The sequence below is a fragment of the Ziziphus jujuba genome, chromosome 12 (assembly GCF_031755915.1).
Source record: "Ziziphus jujuba cultivar Dongzao chromosome 12, ASM3175591v1".
Classification (NCBI taxonomy): domain Eukaryota; kingdom Viridiplantae; phylum Streptophyta; class Magnoliopsida; order Rosales; family Rhamnaceae; genus Ziziphus; species Ziziphus jujuba.
This window is the reverse complement of record NC_083390.1, coordinates 6309624-6317228: the sequence shown is the minus strand read 5'-3', so window position 1 is coordinate 6317228 and position 7605 is coordinate 6309624.

The window sequence follows — 7605 nt, the reverse complement described above, 5'->3', positions numbered from 1 at the left end:
CTTTCCAGGAAAAGAGTTACTGGTTCTGATTGATTATGACTTTGAAAATAGAGAATTCGGTCATGGCTTTTTGCAGTAGAGCGTAGTTTTTACTTTTTTTGGGTCGCTAGGTTGGTTCCTGTAGGAAGAGGTGTCTTGTAGAAATTCGGCTTCAATTCTAAGTAGGGGCCTAAAATCTGAATATTAGGCCCATTAGGCCTCTAAGCCTACTATGATCCCGCCTGCAAATTAACAAACAAACCAGTATGCGTTGCAACTGGGCTCGTCTTCCATGAACAAATGATGATCCGGTATGGGAAAGCTGCATTGCCGTACAGTGCCCAAGCAAAAAAAATATACCTATTATTTTTCTTTTTAAATATTCTTATAGTTTTCATACACAAAAATTAAAAATATTATTGTTAAAAAAAAGAAAAAAATTATCTATATCTATATAATATATAAAAGAAGAATTATATGTGCCATGTGTCGTGTCAACATATCTTTTTTTTAAATTTCCTCCAAAAACATATTTTTAATTTTTATTTTATTTATTTATTATCTTATTTTTTATGTATATATCAAACTATATATATAAAATTAATTTTTTTGTATAATTATCCATAACTATCAAAATATTGATAAAATTATATATGGTAAAAAATTAAAATAATTTAAAATAAATAAAATATTTTATTTTATTTTATTTACCAAATAAGTTAAATATGTAAAATGTATTTGTATATATATAGTTTTTTTAATTAAATATATTTTAATCATTTTTACATATACAAATATGGTTATATAGAAATTAACATAGATATCTTTTTATTTGAATATAAAATATAATAATAATAATAATAATATTATTATTATATTATATAATATAATATTACATGTTACCACATATCTATATCTATATAATTTATAAAAATAAAATAGTGAGTATAAAAAAATTGTCATGTGTCATCACAGTATTCGTTTAAATTCTCTCCAAAATCGTTAAAAAATATATATATATATATATATATATATATATATATATATTTTTCTCTTTATTATTTATAACCTTATCAAAATATCAATCAGTATTAAAAATAATCACTATTTAAGAGGATAAGATTTTTTGTTTTTGATTGATACTATCCAAAAATATGTATTTTTATTATTATAATATTATATACTATATAAGTGCATCTACATATATATGGTTCCGAATTGAAATAATAAATTGAAAGGGTATGAGATTTTTTACTTTTTATTGTTTGTACCCAAAATTATATATTTTTATTATTATAATATTATATATGACTTTTGATTAAGAAAACCTTAATTGGGACAAAAATGTTAAAATGTATAATTATAACAAAAATATAATATTATATTTATAAAATAATAAATTAAAATGTATCTACATATATAACATGTATTATATATGTAACGTGTATTAAAATCTTCATATATAATGTGTATTAAAGTCTCCATGTCCCATATATAACATGGATTAAAGTCTCCATATAATATTAAAGTGTATTAAATACTTTTTAATATATAAATATGATTAGATGGAAAATAATAACAATATTTTCTATTTTGACATTAAAAATTACATAAATAATAAAATTTATTTTATTAGTAGAAAAAAATTGAGATATATTTTCAAAATATAATTGTTAAACATGATAAAATAAGATTTATATTCAAAACAAATTTTTTGATTTTTTATTTACCAAATAAGTCAAATATATTTGGTTATAAATTATTGGTAATTGAAAGTAGAATAGTCAGTATAAAAAAATTGTCATGTGTCATTACAATATTCATTTAAATTTCCTCCAAAATCATTAAAAAAAATCTCTTTTTCTCTTTATTATTTATAACCTTATCAAAATATCAATTAGTATTAAATGTAACTACTATTTAAAAGTATGAGATTTTTTGCTTTTAATTGATTGTATTCAAAAATATATATTTTTATTGTCATAATATTATATATTACATAAGTGCATCTACATATATATGGTTCCGAATTGAAATAATTAATTAAAATAATATGAATTTTTTTATCTTTTATTCGTTATATCTTAAAATATATATTTTTATTATGATAATAGTTTATATGACAATTGATTAAGAAAACCAATTAAAATGTATCTACATATATAACATATATTAAATATATCACGTATATTAAAGTCTTTATATATAACGTGCATTAAAATCTCCATATAATATTACAGTATATTAAATATTTTTTTATATACAAATGTGATTATATAGAAAATAATAAAGATATTTCCTTATTGTACATTAAAAAATTACATAAATATTATAATTTTATTTTATTAGTGGAAAAAATTTGAGATATCATTTTCAAAATATAATTGTTAAATATGGTAAAATAGAATTTATATTCAAAACAAATTTTTTAATTTTATTTTATTTATCAAATATGTCAAATATATTTGGTTATAAATTAGTAAATGAAAGTAAAAAAGTCAGTATAAAAAAAATACAATATAAAAAAATGGCCACGTTTCATCATAGTATTCATCTAAATTCCCTCCGAAATAATTAAAAAAATAATTTTTTTCTCTTTATTGTTTATAACTCTATCAAAATATCAATCAGTACTAAATGTAACTACTATTTAAGAATATGAGATTTTTTGCTTTTCATTGGTTGTATCCAAAAATATATATTTTTATTATTATAATATTATATACTACATAAGTGCATCTACATATATATGATTTCGAATTGAAATAATTAATTGAAAGAGTATGAAATTTTTTACCTTTTATTGGTTATATTCAAAAATATATATTTTTATTATTATAATATTATATATAACATTTGACTAAGAAAGCCTTAATTGGGACAAAAATGTTAAAACGTATAATTATGACAAAAATATAATACTATATTTATAAAATAATAAATTAAAATGTATCTACATATATAACATGTATTAAATATATAACGTGTATTAAAATCTCCATATATAATATGTATTAAAATTTTAATGTCTCCATATATGTCGTGCATTAAAGTCTCTATATAATATTAAAGTGTATTAAATATTTCTTAATATATAAATGTGATTTTATGGAAAATAATAAAGATATTTTCTTATTTGGACATTAACAAATTACATAAATAATATACTTTTATTCTATTAGTGGAAAAATATGGAATATATTTTTCAAAATATAATTGTTAACCATGGTAAAATTGGATTTATATTCGAAACAAATTTTTTAATTGTATTTTATTTACCAAATAAGTCAAATAAAATTGGTTATAAATTAGTAAATTACAGCTTTTGGTCGTTTAAAATTTCAATATTCAATATTTTAGTGTTTTTTATTTTTTATATTTTTGTTTTGGTTATTAGAGTTTTTTATTTTTAATTGTTTAATTTTATTTTATTTTTCAATAGATCGTAATCATGATCATATAAATAATGAGAATCGAGGTGAAAAGGATGGTAATCGTACATGGTTATTTTTCAAATTAATTTAAATAATAAAGGAAGAGCATTTAGTTTGAAACAATGGCTTAATGTTAGGAATTGAAAAAAAATTACATTTCTCATTCCAAAAAATATTGTATCCTTATTAAGTTTTAAAAATAAGTGATTTTTTAACTTTTAATCAATAAAATATATAACTATTAAATAATATTTCTTTATTAATTTCAAATTTTTGTTATATTATTTTTAAATTCTCTAAAAATTTATTATTATTTTTAAAAATTATTGTAATTATATATACTATGCATTGTACGTGATCAATACTAATATAAGAAAGAGAACATAAGTTTTTAATTCTTTTAAATATTATTATTATTAGAAAACCGTATACTTGCACCGAAAAGAAAAAAAAGTTACAAAGAGCTTAATTTATTCAAGGCTCATACGTGGAACACATGAAAATTAGAGTTGGAACAATTCTCTTTTTATCATTTCACCTGTGACTGTAAAACATTGTGATGGTCCCGAATGTACAACATCAAAATGAAAAAATTATTGGCACCTTTTATGATAGGTAAGTGATAAAGTTATCGTTATTTATCCCAAAAAAAAAAAAAAGAAAAAAAAGAAAAGAAAAAGTGATAAAGTTACTGGTTTTTTGGAAGTCAAATTTTCATAGCTCAAAAAATAAAATTAAAATGATAATAAAGCAAAATTTGCCCAAAAGTAAATTTTTACAATTGAAATGTTAAAAACTTTGATGTAATTGGCCTGATGAAAAGGACGAGAAATAGACGTGATTTTTGTTCTAAGATAATTGGAATAAAAGTAAAAGCCATTTTAGCTGAGCTGCCAAGTGACCACTTGAGCTGACAGTCATATTACGTCACTGAGTCAACGTACACATAGCCCCAATTATAGATATTTCATCAAATGGTTCATAAACAAAAACATACAACTGGACCCCACTTATGCTGCTACATCATGCATTGCCCTCTGATTTAGGAACTCTTGCATCTCAAACAAAAAAATGAAGGAAAAAAAAAATTAAATAAATAAATTTGATTATGCATTCAAAGTGCTATACCCAAGAAATTAGAGAAGTCTTCTTTTTTTTTTTTTTTTTTTTTTGGGATGGGAAGAGACATGCCTTGTGGCATTGTAACTCAAGGCACCTGATATGACACCAAATCATCACTTATAGAACTCCTTTTTTTTCTTTGTTCTTTTTTTTTTTTTCACTAAATATGCAACTGTAGCTTTCACTAATTTTGACACCAAAAAATAATAATAATAATAATATATTGAATAAGGAAGTATGTATAAATCCAAATGGTGCTTTTAATCTGAGGACCTGAAGGAAGTACATGGAGATTTATTTTATTTATTTATTTGTTTACTTTAGTTTTTTCATTTGGCCTGGTTAGCATGGGCACGAGTGGGAAATCATTAACTAATTGTTTATTTATTATATTATTGTCGGCAAACTGGAGAAGGACATATAGTCAGAGATGTTAAACTGAGGAACAGGGAAAGACAGGATTTAATTTCCAATAAAACCAGGATTCTTTTATTTTTTTGGGTCAATTTCACAATTGCTACTTTATATATTATTTAGTTTACACTTTTAATATAAGTAGAAATATTTTAAAATATTAAATAAAAAAGAAGATAATTTAAAATGACACTTGTAAATAAAAGATATATATATAATATACACACACTAAACGGAAATATATATAGTCACATAGATAACCCTTTCTTCTTCAATTTTGTTGTAGAAAGTTATATTTATATGTAATTAACTCCTTTTATTAATAAGCTAAAAAATATTCTTAAAAAAAAGCTTAATTTTTTTTTCCCCTTTATGTACTGCAGGGAAAAGTTACGGTTTTTACAGTATATATATATATATATATATATAAATAAGCTCTTTTATATTTGTGATAATTATTTGAGACATATTCCATAAGCTTCTTGAAAGACAAGCTAGCCAGTTTCTGTATGCTTGGAAAACTTTGTAGAGGAAGCAAAACAACGTTTTCAATATTAATTATAGCTTTTCCATACACTTAGTAATTAAAATGAATAAATTAATAAGAAGATAAAGATTTGAAAAAGAAACAAAAGATTAAAACTAGTATTATTTGTTGTGGCTAAAAGAGAAACTACGTGCTAAGAATTGTCAACCAAAACAAATAAATATATAGATGTTAGGAGCATGGAGTTTTTTGTACAAATTAATTACTGTTTTTTATTTTTTTTTATTATTATTATTTTTTTTGTGGGTAAGATTCGATTGGTTGAAAAGTAATTGTCACTATAATAAATATCGACGACGTTGAATATTTTGGATCACCATATACATTGTACAATCTTTTTTTGTCCGGGCATATATACGGGTTACAATCTTCAAATTTGGACCAACACCGTTATTAAATAGCATGCTTTTTAATTAATGATCAACAATATTTCCAAAGAACGTGGTACTTCTCCTCGTACAGCTAATAATGAGATTTTTACGTGAAACCTTTTTTTAAATTTTTTTTTTTTTAATAATTACACATAGAAGAATCTTTCATTTACACAGTTTTTCAAATTTGGATAAATATTAAAAAAAAAGTATTTAGTTTTTAACAATATTATTTATAAGTTTAAATTATCTTTATAATTTTCTTATTAAGGATATCAAATTTTTTAAAATATTTTTAATTAATTTTTATTTAAATTATGTGATAATATTTTCTTTAAAAAGAATATATAATTTTATAATATATTTTTAGTTGAATATATTTAGCAAATTATAATACTATATTTGGCAAATTATCATTTGATTAAAAAAACTTATTTGATTAAAATCAACACAAATTTTCTTTTTTTCAAATCAAAAAAATTTCAGTTAGGTTAAATAACATTAATTAAATATAGAGTAATAGAACTTTGAAGTCTTCAAATTAGTTACTACCCAAAAAAAAAAAAAAAAAAAAAGAAGGAATTTTGATAGTAATTTAACCTTAGAAAAGATATAAAGATAATTAAACTCCTCCAAAAGGTATGGATGATATTATTAGAAACTTAAAGAATGCTTTTGTATTTACCTTACACCTTAGGGGTATAAATGAAGTATTTCCTATATATAATGAGCCGGTTGGAAATTTTTTTATGCAAAATTTACGTTCCACTATATTTTAGAATCATTTTTTTTAATTCTTTGATTTATTTAAGTGTTAGAAATTAAAAATTAACTAATGGTCTAATAATAATATGGATTTACTGACATATTAAAATTATATTTAAAAAAAAAAAAAATTATGACAGTGTGATTATAAATGTATTTTTAAATTTCTATTTTTGAAGCAATTGAATTGCTAATAAAGAAAAATTTGATTAGAAAACATAGGTCCATATAAGTATTGTTGTATATATGATAAGAGAATAAAATACTTCCATTGAATCTAAGGACAAAAAGGATGTGTAATGTATGTTTAAACTATATTTATGGCTTTTTATCAAGTAAATTTGATTTAATTGGTAAATCATTTATACCTATATTTAGGAAGTGATAGGTTTGAGACACCAGATAAGGGAGAAAATTATTGTAAATAATAAACAAAACCCAATAGTTATGGTTTTTCTTTATACATATTTATGGTTAAAAACGTTTGCTACAACTATTAAGGTCAGCAAGGAATTTTTTTTTTCTCAAGAAATGAAAACTTAAAACTTTTGGTATAAACATTAAAAAAAAAAAAATTTAATACCATATGATATTATTGAAATAAATTTACTATATAAAACATCTCCTTTGAGGACAGCCTAGGTATATGACAATAATTTCTAGTGTTTTAACTCACTTAGAGTTCCATAAGGTTCATGGTTAAAAATTGCTATATTTCAATTTAATATATGTAATATCACTAGCACAACATAATATTCATCAAATTTATGTATGAAAGAATATGTGTTAAAATATAATTGATTGATATATTTATATAAAAATAAATAAGTCTGAGAAAAAATAATTGGATTAAAAAATAAAGTAATTAAATATTATAAAATTTGATAAATATTTTAATAACATTAACATTGTTGTAAATTAATTTCTCTTATTACTACTGATTGTTGGACTTATTTAATTAGGTATTATAACT